Source organism: Aegilops tauschii, chromosome 6, assembly GCF_002575655.3.
Source record: "Aegilops tauschii subsp. strangulata cultivar AL8/78 chromosome 6, Aet v6.0, whole genome shotgun sequence".
NCBI classification, from domain to species: Eukaryota; Viridiplantae; Streptophyta; class Magnoliopsida; order Poales; family Poaceae; genus Aegilops; species Aegilops tauschii.
In genome coordinates, this window is record NC_053040.3 from 380,887,601 (window position 1) to 380,902,958 (window position 15,358).

The window sequence follows — 15,358 nt, forward strand, 5'->3', positions numbered from 1 at the left end:
GACGAGCCTGTAGACAACAGTTGTTTAACCCAAAGAACCCATTTGTCATCAAAACCTTTATGCTGCAACATCTGAAGAATAACCTCATGCTCAACTGTGTCAAAGGCCTTAGCAAAGTCCAACTTAAGGATTACAATTGGGCGCTTGGATTGCTTACATTGATGAATATACTCAAAGCTCCAGGCCAGACAATCCTGAATCGACCGGCCCTTGAGGAACCCATATTGATTTTTGTGGATGCACTTGAGGATCACCCGCTGCAATCTGTTGGCCAGTAATTTTGTGAGGAATTTAAGACATGTGTTGGTGAGGGAAATCGGCCGGAAATCATCCGGCCCTTCTGGTGACATGATTTTGGGAATGAGCGTAATGAGTGAGGAGTTGATATTTTCCAACGAGAGTTTCCCCTCATAAAAAGCCCGAATCATCCTCAAGAAATCCCCCTCAATGATAGGCCAACAGCGCTTGACAAACATCCCATTAAAGCCATCTGGGCCAGGTGCTCGATCCGCCGGCAAATCCTTCAAAACTTTGTGTATTTCTTCATCAGAAAAAGGCAAGGATAACTCCTCCAGCCCCGGGATGGGTTGAATTAAATGATTCAAATCAAAGCCCATAGAGATCCCTTGGGCCCGGCCCATCCTAGATTTGAAAGAGGCCCACAGGATTCCCGCCATCTGAGCATGATCAGTCACTGGATCAAGCATGGAGCTGGTTTTGAGGCTGGAGATTGAGTTTCTCCTCATACGCTCAGAGGCCATGGCATGAAAAAAATTTGAATTCTCCTCACCAACCTTGATGTACCTAATAGTGCACCGCTGCTTCCAATATATGTAGTGAAGTTTTAACAGGTGTTCATAGTGTAACTTCACACATTTCCGGAAGTTGAATTCCGGCCGTGTTAAAGGTCGCACTTCCTCCAGCTGATCAAAGTGCAGAATCACCTTTGAACAATCAACAGTAAGCTTTTTGATGTACGATAATTTTTTGCTCCAAATTTTCAAATCGTACCGCAGTCGCTTAAATTTCCTAGTGATAACCGCTGAAGCAGAGAGATCAGAGAAAACAGGTGCATTCCAGGACTTGGAGACACAATCCATGAACCCCGGCATATCCAACCAGAAATTTTCAAACCGAAAAATCTTGGCCGCAGGAATGGTAGTGTCAATGGACACCACACAAGGCACGTGGTCAGAGGAAGTTCTGGCTAGTGTGGTAACCACGGTGTTTGGGTAGTGTGAGATCCAATCAGCAGTAGTGAAGAACCAGTCGAGTTGCTCAAGCAGGGGGTTCTGCTGCATATTAGACCAGGTAAAGCTCCGTCCCTTCAAGGGCAGCTCCAAAAGTCCCAGGTGACCAATTATTTCGTTGAATAGAAAGATATCATTGGTATCACCACCCGGAAGGTTTCGGTTGTCCAAAGATCTGATGAAATTGAAATCCCCCAACAAGAGCCAATTTTCATCCGGTGGAATTGGTAAGTGATAAAGCCAACTAACAAAATCATCCCTAGGCTGGCCCTCACATGGCCCATAGACAGTGGTTAGGGTCCATTTTTCAGAATTCTGTAACGACTGGAAAGAGACGATAACACCAAACCTCTGAATATCCACAAGCTGACCATGAAAGATCGAGGAATTCCAAACAACGAGGATCCCACCAGAGGCTCCAACAGAAGGGGAGAACACAAATTGATCAAACCGCCTAGGGCAAAAGGATCTAAGCGTACGGATATCGAAGCTCTCACATTTAGTTTCTTGCAGACAAATAACAGAACATCTGCTCTCCTCAATCTTGGCACGGAGATCATGTTGTCGAGCCTCAGAATTGAGCCCTCGCACATTCCAACAGAGCACATTCCAGTTGCGAAAATAGCAATTATCCATAAAAAAACAACGCAGGGATATAGTTGCAGATCCAGCTGCTTAACAGCATGGACATAAACGGACCACATGTTGCAATAACAGTAACCAATTGTTGCAGACAGGTACTGAAAACAAAAAAAGAGCGCAAAAGCAAAAGCGCCCAACTCGCCAGGAATCTTCGTGGGCCATCAAGCATCATGTGGACCATCACCTTCTGCAGCAGGATTGGGAGAAGCCATAAGCTTCTCCACTGATAACTCGGCTGGATCGATGCCCAAAGCCACTCCAATGGCCTGCAGCGTCGAAATAGGCGTCGGAGGTGGGAGAGGGAGCACGCTGGGCTCATCGTCAAGTCGAAGCTTCTTGGCCTTCAGGCGACGCTGGGGGGGCAGACCTCGGAGAAATTGCAGAGACGGGCTTCATGCCTGTCCTCTTGGCAGCACTGCGCGTCATGCGTCGAATGGTGAACTCGGGAGCTGGCTCCACAAGCGTGATGGAGCGGCGTGAGCATGCAGACTGACGTGGTCGCTTACCCAGCGTAGAAGGTGTAACCGAAGAAAACTGAAAGTCCTCTTGAGAAACCTGGTAAGTGGAACACGAGTGATCATCAGATGCCAACTCCTCAATGACCACCGAGGAGCTGGGTCCAGGGACGGAGACATCAGGCGGAGCAGAGAAAAGCTGATACTTCGCTTGCAGATCTGCAGACCCAAATTTGATTTGTAGCAACAGCGCAGAAGAACTAGGGAGGCAGGCTGGTATATCCTTGATGAAGAATTCAGGTAACAAAGTCTTGAAAGATCGCTCCCAGATCATGGCCGGCGGCAAAACTGGTCCATAAAAAACCCGGACCAAGCCAAGATGAATCGGCTCCACCTGCACAAGTGGTGGGGCTTGTAGAGGCTGTTGGACCTCAGCCATATCCTCATCGTCAGAAGAATCCGCAGATGGGTTCAGAATCATAGAATCCTGGTCTTGGACAGGTTGGACCTCTTGATGCTGCTGCTGATGGTCAGGCTGAACCTGCTCCTCCCACGGGCCCCATCCTGCTCCTTGCGGCACATTGTCAGCCCAGCCCGCCCCCTCATTCTGCCCTTGTGGAGGGCCCGGAGGAACAGCGTTCCATCCCAAAGCAGGGTATGGGGGCATTGCCCAAAATGGCTGCGGCACTTGAACTCCAGGCAACGGGTGGGGGTTCCCATTTAGAGGCATTGGGTCCTCATCTGCTGGGATCATGGCACCAGCGAATTCCCCTGACAGGATATAGCAACCAGCTGACCAAGAAACCATGACGTCGCCCCAATTGGCAAATTCCCGAAAGGTGACCGAACGAGGAACTAGCGCATTGTCGGGGAACGAGGCGCGGACCAAAGCTCGAACCTTGCGCCGGTCAGTACTATTCCAGTAATGAAACTGCCCAAAAGAGCCAACCATATCTGCAATGCACTGCGTATTCCTGTAGTCTAAAGGGATGCCGATGAACATCAACCACCCCGTCCGCTGACCATGAATAGCACGAAAACCTTCACCCTGATTATGCGGAATAAAACGGACGAAAAACTCGTTGCCATCATCATCAATCCCTAAGGGGAACGGAGGATGCAGAGTGAAAGAGCCTCAGACAACAGGATCTTCCATCTCAAACAGACCAACTCCCTGATACCAAGTCTGAGCAGAAAGAACTGGAACATGCATCACTTGAACTAGAAAATCAAGAACCTGCTGGCGACGGACCCCAACTAGCTCTGGAGGCAGGATTGGCTCCACAATGTCCACCATGTACTGCTCATGCGCTCGGGGCGGCGGGACGGCCGGCGTGTAGAAGGTGCGAGGTAGACGATCTGCTCCGCCATCTTCAATATCAAAGCCCGCAGGGATAAAGCGATGCGGGTCAATCTCATACACCGCCATTGAGGGCTGCAGAGCAGGAGCCGGACCAGAGCTGTTGTAAGCGTGGGCATGCTCGTGAGGGCGGTCCGGCGGCGATGGTGGCGGCGGAGAAACAGATGGGGTTTTCTCCGGAGGCGTTTGGTCTCGGGAAACTGGAGAGGCAGGGGGAGAATCCTCTGTTCGGTCCCGCTTCCCAAAACCCGGCGATGGGACTTTAGGCACCCAGACGGATAAGTCAGGCGGCTTGCCGGTGCAATTTTTTTTAACGTGTCCCGAACGAAAACAATTACGGCACCGGACCGGATTCGTGCATGTCTCTGATGTGTGGCGCATAGCCAAGCAATTCTGACAGTCCCAATAGCTCGCAGCCATCTCTTCAATCATAACATCAAAACTTTGCAGGTCTCGGATAATATCCTTAGGAGACGAAGCCCTAGAGGCCATAGGTGATGGGCTGCCACTCTCGTCATCTGACAAACATATGGGCTGCACCCTGGAGCCCAACTGAGGATTATGGCCTGGTAGAGGCGGTTGAGCGGGTACGGTAGAATCCAAACCTTCCAATGTGAAAACTAAACGGCCACCCGAAGTTCCAGGGTTTAAACGGGCAGGAGATAAACCCTCCGGGGAAGGCGGGATTGTTCCAAACTGAATCGCTAGCCTTGCCGGCGGTGGGGTGGTCGCCGGGGAAAGATCATCCGCATCCTCATGAGACGAGACACGGTAGCCCGCTGCTCGGACCGTGGCCACCTCATCGGTAGACGGGCCATAGCTATAGCCCTTACGCGCTGGGTACTGCATGAACGTTGCAAACGTAGCATGCTTCTGAGGAAGAGATCTGGCCGCGCGAGCACGGAGAGAAGACTTGGCCGGAGGAAATTGCATGGCCGCTAAACCAATACGAGCTCTCCTCTTAGAGGGGCTAACTAAAACCCATTCCTCTTGGCATTCAGATTGCCAAAGACGGAATTCCTTCTGCCAATCCGGGCCTCCATGACCCCAGAGGTGGAAAATACACTTGAACTGATCGCAGACAAAACTCCGCTGGTGCAGAATGAAAAAACCCACCTCCTTGCAAGAAACGTTGAAAGAGTAGACGCCATGGTGAAGAAAAGATACATTGAGGTGGGAGCAATATCCTCCGATGGCCGCTTCAAGAGCGAACCCCACAGTTTCCTCATCTAGCCGGAAGGTGTGTCGTGCAAAAGAGACAACCATAAGGAAATGGCCCGTGTCTTCAGATGGATGCACCGATCTGTTGAAGGTGCGTTGGATCTCAGACGCCAACTTCATCCCCGGGGAGAAATCCAATCCCAAGGAGAGCGCAGCGTGAACCGCCATGAGGAAGATGACAACCAGAGGCGAGAGGAAGAGACGCCGGGAAAGATGACCCGATCAGATGGCAAAACCCACGGAGGGATGTGGGGATCGCCGGCGATGTGGGATGGCTAGGGTTAGGGTGGCGGTGGGGAGGTGGGAGTAGCCATTCGGCATATTTAGCTCTAAAATGACATAATAACCTTTAGATAGCTCTATAAAATGACTTAATATGATTTAGTTAGTTAAAAAATGGCATAACTACCTTCGATAGCTCAATAACGACCTAAACTAATCTTAGCTAGTTCATTCATGACATAATTAGCTCTAAAATGACATAATAACCTTAGATAGCTCTATAGAATGCCTAAATGTGTTATAGTTAGCTAAAAAATGGCATAACTACCTTGGATAGCTCAATAATGACATAATTAGCATACTTTGGTCAAAAATGGCATAATAATCTTGGTTACCTCAAAAATGACCTAAACTTAGCTTATTTTCCTCAAAAATGACATAAAAACCTTTCTTAGCTCCAAAATGACCTATTTACATAGCAATATCATTCCTCATGCTAGCTTGAGCCCTTAACTAATATTTTGTTCCTCTCTCTCAGGCGCACCACCACAAGAAGCCTGTGCCAAGTCTGTTCGACCTCTATGGCATGGCCCATATGGCCCCGTACAAGAAGGCCAAGCCATTCACGGAGTCTGACCTGGATCATCCAGAGAGCTTCACCAACATCTCCTCCCACCACAAGCTTGTGAAGTACAGAGACGAGGGGAAGGCGAGGAAAGGGGAGGACTTTAACCCGAGCCAGGATCCTTTTGATACAGAGCTGGTGATGATATCTGGTGGCGGGAGGTCCCATGGCTCTCAAGCCATTGGTGATGGACTGATATGTTGTCCTAGGACTCTCCCGCAGATCAAGAAGCGCATGAGTAGCTCTGATCCTGAGATAACGCCTCGTGCACGGCCCGTAGAGCTCGCCATGGTGGTTAGTTATACTGACTCTCTCACCTTTCCTCCATTACATTGTGTGTGCGTCCGTCGATGATTACAATGCTAACGAGGAGTGCTGTGTTGCACGCATTGGTTGAGAAAGAGAGATTGAAGACCCAGGCGCTTTTGGAGGAGGCAAAAAGGGAGGCGGCGGAGAGGGAGAGGGAGATGGAGGAGAGGACGCCTAAGCTGTTGGAGGAGGATAGGAACCGGAATGAGGCGTCTAACCGGGCCCTATACGAGCTCATCGTGGTACGTTTCTCATGCTTATTAGCCCAATCATGCACGTAATGTTCGCATTACTAACTAATATGACTAACTCGTGAGAACCAAATGTGCAGACCATGTGCGAGAAAAATGGTCAGGCCCCTCCGCCGATGCCCCACATTGCTCCGGCGACCACGGTGAGTTTGATTTGAATGGTCCTTAGTTACTACTATTCACATTTCAGTTTGCATCATGCTAACGAGACATTATTGGAAATGATCTTTGGTTCAGCATGGCTCCCGACAAGCATCGACCAATCCTTCCGCGTCTGCCAATGTCGGAACCCCGACTGGTCCTTCACCTCCGTCTGCCACTGGCGCAGCCCTGACCATTCCTACACCTCCGTGATAACGGTATTTTTCTTCTTATTTAGCCTATTTAGTCCATTTTTGACATAATTTAGCCTATTTAGTCCACAAATGACATAATAAGATGAAGAAAATCAAGGAAGAGGAAGGAAAGAAGGAATAGGAAGAAGAATAAGAAGAAGCTTCTTCTTCTTTTTCTTCTTTTTCTTCTTCTTCTTCTTCTTCTTCTTCTTCTTCTTCTTCTTTTCCTCCTCTTACTTGTTTTTATTCGTAAATGGCATCATAACCTTGCTAACCTCATAAATGCCATATACTTAGCTTGTTATCCTCCAAAATGACACAATAAGCTTAGTTAGGTCAAAAATGGCATAATTTGCTACGTTAGCTCAAGAATGGCATTTTTCTTCTTATTTAGCCTATTTAGTCCATTTATGACATAATTTAGCCTATTTAGTCCACAAATGACATAATAAGATGAAGAAAATCAAGGAAGAGGAAGGAAAGAAGGAATAGGAAGAAAAGAAGAAGAAGAAGAAGAAGTAGAAGAAGAAGAAGTAGAACTTCTTCTTCTTATTCTTATTCTAGTCTTCTCCTTCTTCTTCTTCTTCTTCTTCTTCTTCTTTTCCTCCTCTTACTTGTTTTTATTCGTAAATGGCATCATAACCTTGCTAACCTCATAAATGTCATATACTTAGCTTGTTGTCCTCTAAAATGACACAATAAGCTTAGTTAGGTCAAAAATGGCATAATTTGCTACGTTAGTTCAAAAATGGCATTTTTCTTCTTATTTAGCCTATTTAGTCAATTTATGACATAATTTAGCCTATTTAGTCCACAAATGACATAATAAGATGAAGAAAATCAAGGAAGAGGAAGAAAAGAAGGAATAGGAAGAAAAGAAGAAGAAGAAGAAGAAGAAGTTCTTCTTCTTCTAGTCTTCTTCTCCTACTTCTTCTTCTTCTTCTTCTTCTTCTAGTTTTCCTCCTCTTCTTCTTCTTCTAACTTTCTTGTTTCCCATTTTGCAGATTTAATTGACTATATGGAAGCTTGCATGGATGGAGTGCTTGTTTCCCTGTTCTTCTTTTCGTTTGTATTGAAGAATAATGTGGAACTTATTATATGGATGCATGGAACAATGTGTCGGATGAACATTGTGATATTAGTGTAAGATGTATGGATGAAACTGTGTTTCTTATGTATGTATGTTGTCATGGATGGAGCTATGTGTTGGATACATCATATGTCTGCGGTGCCTGTGAAAAAATATATATGTATATCTGTGTGTGAATTCCAGTGAAATTAAATGGATATAAATAAAAACAGGGGATATATAGCCTCTATGCCGTCTGCTAGCGGACGGCAAAGAGCTTTGCCGTCTGCTAGCAGACGGCAAAGAGGACACGTGGCAGCTACCTGTAGAAACTAGGAACACTGGCTGCCTATTTGGTCAGTTTGCCGTCTGCTGGCGGACGGCAAAGACCTTTGAATCTTTGCCGTCTACTGGCAGAAGGCATAGCTGGCCACGTGGCAGCTTCCCAGTGCTGGCCTAACTGAGCTCTTTGTCGTCTGTCAGTGGACGACAAAGAGCTTTGACTCTGTGTCGTCCGCTGGCGGACGGCAAAGAGCGTCGTTAACCCCCTAACGGCTCTGACCCCACCCCACTGCCGTCCGTTGTCTTTGCCGTTTGCTGGCCTCAGATGGCGGACGACACAATCCTTTGTCATCCATTTCTAAGAAGCGAACGGCAAAGAAGGCCTTTGCTGGCACCTGTTCAGACGGACAGTTTGCCGTCTGCTGGCAGACGCCAAAGAAGTTTGCCGTCTGCCATGGCGGACGGCAAAGAAGCTGATTAATGCGTGGATGTTAGAGCGTGGATATATCTAGCTTCCACTTAGCAAACGCATTAGCTTTCAAAGGGGGCGGAGGCCCTAGGATTAATGTGTGGATGTTGCAAAGGTTGAGGTGAGTAAAAGGGTTCCACGGCATTGTACTTGGGAACTTGAGTACGAGCCGGAGATGCAAGAGGTTCTCTCGAGTCATCCGCATCATGAATGGCATTTGGATCAAATGAGTTTGATGCGGATGTCGATGGCTTTAAGCGAGCATCAATTTCCTCCTTGACCGAGGACCGAACTTCTTTCAACATAGAGGCTTTGAGGTCCGCAAACATTGAAAGAATATCGGCCGCGGTCAAAGGGGCAACCGGGTTAATAGGAGCGGCGGGAGCAACGACCGGGGCACCAAGTGCCTCGGGCGCGGCGGGGGGTAGGTTTTGACCATCCTCCGCAACGGGTGCGCCACCTCCCTCATTCCCTAGATCGACCATATCCGCTAAGGTTGTAAAACCTTATATTAGAGCACGAGGCTCTAGTACCAATTGAAAGGATCAATATGGTCGACTAGAGGGGGTGAATAGGAGACTACAAATTTTAATCTTTCTTGTCAATTTTAAGGCTTAGCGGATAAATAGGGTTCACTAGATAAGCAACTAGGTGAATGCAATCTATATGACAAGCAAGCTCCAAGCTAAATATGCCAGGCAACAATCTAAGTAGCAAGCCAACAAGCATATAAAGCAAAGTAAGGTGCGGGAAAGGATTGACCACAAGTGAGACGAGGACGCGGGTTTTATCCCAAGTTCACTCTTCCTTGGGGAAGAGCTACTCTCCGTTTGGAGCGGTGCCGGAGCCAAAGCTTGTGGAACACCACCAAAGGCTCACCTTAATATCCTTCGAGTCACCCCCAACGGATGAGCCTCGAATCACTCGGGGTTGGTCTTGAAGGCGACCACCACACCTTTACAAACTTCTCCGGAGCACACCGCAAGCAAGTAAGCTTCTGGAGGAACCTCTAACCGCCTAGGAGCCCAAACTCCAAGAGTAACAAGTCAATGGGAAAGAAATGTTGCGGGGAACGCGATTTGGTTTGGTCAAGATGTAGATCGGGTCTTGCTCTCCCAATCCCCAAAGTTTCAATAAGTTTGGGTGGAGGGATTGAGAGTATTGAGCAAAATGAGGTGTAGCAATGGTGAAGCTCAACAAGACATTAGGGTTAGGGATGGAGGAAGAAGAAGGGGGGATTTTATAGTGTTTGTCCCGGGGTGGCCGTTTCTGCCCGTTGGACCCCGTGCGCACGGGCTAAATCAGCCCCGTGCGCACGGGGTACTCAGAGATTTTCACATCACCCCGTGCGCACGGGGGTCCAGAGAGTTTACGCAGTACCCCATGTGGACGGGGGTCAAAAGACCCCTTGCGCACGGGGTGCCAAGAGAGTTACGCAGTACCCCGTGCGCACGGGGGTCCAAAGAACCCGTGCGCACGGGGTACCCAGTAACTTTCCATCATAAGCTTTCTGAGTACCACATGCACGCACACTAGGATTTTAGGTGGTAGGAATGGGTAGGCTAGTGTATATGGTTCGGCAATGGCATTCCCACACAACTTTCATCCACACAAACCCCTCTTAATAGTGCGGTCTTTCCTACGACTCGAAGCAAACCAAAAACTAAACCTTCGATTCGCCGGATGACCATGCCTTTGACCTTTTCTAATTGGGGGGTCGCACATCTCCATCATGAAGCACTTGGAACCAATATCCTGAGATAAACTTTAGTAACCAATACTAGTTCAACTAACCACATTGTCATCACACCAAAATATAGTATAAGTGCCACTTGCACTTTCAGCTAGTTTTCGTGATTTTCGCATTCTCAACCAAGCTTTGTTGGCTTTGCAAGCTTGATACTTATTATGAAACTGGACAACCTTCGTGCACAGGTTTTAAAGGGTGGGTATCACCCCTGAAGGAAAGATTGATGACACTGTTTTTACCATGGCTTGATTTACTGAATAAAGGTTTGGTGTGAACAGTGGGAAATGCTAGAAGCATTCATGTTGGGCGTGATAACTAGATCCCTCGACCTTTCGCATATAAGCCCATTATACTTCATGGGAGATGTTTAATTTGGTATGTGTCTAAATTGTTGAATGTGAATGGATCATGGAACCTTGATTTGCTACAGAGTTATTTTATGGCGGCGGATGTCTTAGAGATCCTGAAAATCCGAGCATCGCCGAGGCAGGAGGATGACACGCTGGCTTGGGGGCAAGGCAAGTTTGGGATCTTTGTTTGTTAAAAGTGCATATCAGCTTGTGTTTGAAGAAGCTCATAGAGGAAGAACGACATGCTCTAGCTCAGTGCCTTATGGACGTAGGACTTGCTGGAAACTTATATGGTCATGTAGTGTCCCGCCCACTATCCAAAACTTTGCTTGGAGCGTGGCAATAAACTCGCTTCCAACATGGCAGAATAAACACAGAAGGGGTCTTAAACTAGACGACATGTGCCCTATTTGTTCTACCGAAACAGAAGATAACTTCCATCCGCTATGTTGATGCCCTCTTGCTCGTGACCTTTGAAAAACTATGGTGAAACTGTGGAATTTACCTGACCTGGCCTCTATTTAGAACACTACAAAGGAATCGTTATTGCATGCCGTTGATCTACTGCCCAATATCGAGCGATGTAGGATGTTAATGACACTTTGGCGCTGCTGGCATGTTCACGACGAGTGGTGCATCAAAAGTATCCACCCCCTATGGATGCTTACAAAAGGTTCCTTATTAGCTACCTTGATTCTCTGATTGGCTTGCAACTGGATCTTTCTTCTGATTCTAGCAAAGGGAAAGACAATCCGGTTATACCATCACATGTGATACTAGTTGGGGTGGTGCCGCTCATGGCATACCCCTAAACCTGTTTGGGTTAAACTGGACATTGATGGCTCCTATACTACGGATGATACAGCCGGTGCAGGTATGTTGTTGAGAGATGACAAGGGAGGAATGCTTTTTTCATCATGCAGGGAGCTTTTCTCTTGTCGTGAAGCTTTGGAAGCTAAAGTTTGCACTTGTATGGAAGGTCTTCCCTTTGGTATCCAGAGAAGTGACTTGCCAGTTGAAATGGATGGCCTCCATCATTGCAGGCACGTTGATCTGTCACGAGAACTAGATAGACCGGTTTACTCTTCTCTTGTCAAAGAGATTAGACATTGTATCAGTCTTCATGAAACTTTTATTGTCCATATTAATCATACACAAAATAAGGTTAGTGATAACTTAGGTGAACTTGCTAGAACTGAGGGTGGAACTATGACTCTCCTAGTAGTCAACGTGACCTGAGTCACTGGCGGAGACCCCCGGTGGGCAAGGTATGGCAGCCGCCATACCTTGATTCTGGGCAAAAACAAATTTATACATACGAATGTATTGTCGATTATCTCGTTCCCTCGTTCGAGTGCAGCTAGAAAAAGGCTGCTGGCACATAGGCACGCCGCACGGACGAGTTAGGCCAGCACACACAAGCACGCACGAGTTGGGCCTGCTGGCACACACAGGAAGCGGTCAAGCTCGTTGATTCCATCGAGCGCCAACCCACACGCACGCGCAAGCGATGAACCCTAGTGCAGCGACAGCGGCTGGTCAGGTCGCGATCCCGACGGGCGACTGGCGACGGGATAGGCTACGGCGGAGGCGGGCATGGGGCTTAAACGGCGGCGGCGGCAAGCTCCAGCGACAGCAGCAAGGTTGCATTTGATGAGCTATGTCCTAAAAATGCCAAAATGACTTCCGGGACAATTCAAAAAGACCTTGTCACGGCTGATCTTTTTTTTTGTGTGGACATCTTCTATGCTGCTATAGATTCCATCACCACAGAGTTTGATCATCATTTTAATGAGGTATTGCTACTACCGGTAGCGATGACAACAATTGAAAGGGCCTTCTCATAATGAAAATCATCAAGACTGAGTTGCGCAGCAAGATGACAGATGGTTGGCTTAATGACTTGATGGTTTGTTATATTGAGCGAGAGATCTTCAAAAGTATTGATCTTGGTAAGATTTAGGAAGATTTTCAGAATGAGGGTAGGGCATTGCCATTGCCTGGGTCTTTGATACGTCTCCGTCGTATCTATAATTTTTGATTGTTCCATGCCAATATTATTCAACTTTCATATACTTTTGGCAACTTTTTATATTATTTTTGGGACTAACATATTGATCCAGTGCCCAGTGTCAGTTCCTGTTTGTTGCATGTTTTATGTTTCGCAGAAACCCAATATCAAACGGAGTCCAAACGGGATAAAACGGACGGAGAATTATTTTTGGAATATTTATGATTTTTGGGAAGTAAAATCAACGCGAGACGGTGCCCGAGGGGGCCACGAGGCAGGGGGCGCGCCCTGAACCCTCGTGGGCACCCCGTAAGGCGGTTGACGCTCTTCTTCGGCCGCAAGAAAGCTAATTTTTTGGGGGGGGGGGGAAATCACGGCGAAGATTTCAGTCCAATCGGAGTTACGGATCTCCGGATATAAAAGAAACGGTGAAAGGGCAGCAGGAGAACGCAGAAACAGAGAGAGACAGATCCAATCTCGGAGGGGCTCTCGCCCCTCCCATTCCATGGAGTCCAAGGACCAGAGGGGAAACCCTTCTCCCATCTAGGGAGGAGGTCAAGGAAGAAGAAGACAAAGGGGCCCCCTCTCCCCTTCTCTTCCGGTGGCGCCGGAATGCTGCCGTGGCCATCATCATCACCGCAATCTTCACCAACAACGTCACCGCCATCATCACCAACTCTTCCCCCCTCTATGCAGCGGTGTAACCTCTCTCTTACCCGCTGTAATCTCTACTTAAACATGGTACTCAACGCTATATATTATTTCCCAATGATGTATGGCTATCCCATGATGTTTGAGTAGATCCGGTTTGTCCTATGGGTTATTTGATGATCAAGATTGGTTTGAGTTGCATGTTTTATTATTGGTGCTGTCCTATGGTGCTCTCTGTGTTGCGCAAGCGTGGGAGATCCCCGCTGTAGGGTTTGCAATATGTTCATAATTTGCTTATGATGGGTGGCGTGAGTGACAGAAGCACAGACCCGAGTAAGTAGGTTGTTTGCGTATGGGATAAAGAGGACTTGATACTTTAATGCTATGGTTGGGTTTTACCTTAATGATCTTTAGTAGTTGCGGATGCTTGCTAGAGTTCCAATCATAAGTGCATATGATCCAAGTAGAGAAAATATGTTAGCTTATGCCTCTCCCTCATATAAAATTACAATAGTGATTACCGGTCTAGTTATCGATTGCCTAGGGACAAATAACTTTCTCGTGACAAAAAGCTCTCTACTAAAACTAATTTAGTTGTGTCTTTATCTAAACAACCCCTACTTTTTATTTATGTGCTCTTTATTATCTTGCAAACCTATCCAAAAACACCTACAAAGTACTTCTAGTTTCATACTTGTTCTAGGTAAAGTGAACGTTAAGCGTGCGTAGAGTTGTATCGGTGGTCGATAGAACTTGAGGGAATATTTGTTCTACCTTTAGCTCCTCGTTGGGTTCGACACTCTTACTTATCGAAAACTGTTGCGATCCCCTATACTTGTGGGTTATCAAGACCTTTTTCTGGCGCCGTTGCCGGGGAGCCATAGCGTGGGGTGAATATTCTCGTGTGTGCTTGTTTTGCTTTATCACTAAGTAATTTTTATTTGCTGTTCTTAGTTGTTCTCTATCTTTAGTTATGGATATGAAACACGAAATACCACAAAAAATAGGTGTACTTGCTGCTCATGGAGATGGGGAACCTCCTAAAACCTTCGATGCTCAATATGTGAAAAATATTATGTACCACTTTGATAATCCTAAGAAAACCTCATTCAATTATGTAATGGGAGACACATTAGATCAACGTGAATACTTTAGGGATTATCGCTTGACTCAAAAAGGGAAACTATTATGGGATCAAATTTATATGTTGAAGTGGTATGCTAGGCAACTATGCTTGAGATATGATTATACTTGTTGCTCTAGGATGAAGTCTCCACACCTTCCCTTTTCATGCAAATTTAATGATAATGAAACCTTGGCTTCTTATGCTAGGGGTATATATGATTACTATGATGTGGAACAAATAGAAGAATTAGTTGCTTTTATGGGTGCTTATGAAATTGAATCTATGTTCAAAGAGTTTGAAAATCTTTATGATGTTGTTTATAGACCTGAAAATTTAGCTATCCTTAAATATTGCTATGACAATTATGAATTCAACTCCGATATTGATGCATTTATTGAGAAAGTCTCCGTTGTCCAAGAAGAGACTAATATTTTGCAGGAGTCTATGGAAGAAGAAATTGATGAAATTGTGAGCTCATTGGATGAAAAAGATGACGAGGAGAGCGAAGAACAAAAGGAGGAAGAGCGGATTAGCTACCCGTGCCCACCTTCTAATGAGAGTAAATCTTCAACTCATACATTGTTTAATTTCCCTTCGTGCCTACCGAAGGATGATTGCTATGATGACTATTATGATCCCGTTGATTCTCTTGAAATATCCCTTTTTGATGATGCTTGCTATGCTTGTGGCCAAGATGCCAATATGAATTATGCGTATGGAGATGAACTTGCTATAGTTCCTTATGTTAAACATGAAATTGTTGCTATTGCACCCACGCATGATAGTCCTATTATCTTTTTGAATTCTCCCGACTACACTATATCGGAGAAGTTTGCCTTTATTAAGGATTATGTTGATGGGTTGCCTTTTTCCGTTGCACATGATGATTTTGATGAATATAATATGCATGTGCTTGCTGCTCCTACTTGCAATTATTATGAGAGAGGAACTATATCTCCGCCTCTCTATGTTTCCAACAC

The 15,358-nt window shown here is 46.4% G+C and overlaps 1 pseudogene; it reads left to right on the forward strand.

The window, feature by feature from the left end:
- Positions 1-3,850: 3,850 nt before the first annotated feature.
- LOC141026101 (uncharacterized) overlaps positions 3,851-15,358 on the forward strand; it is a 30,776-nt pseudogene continuing 19,268 nt past the window's right edge.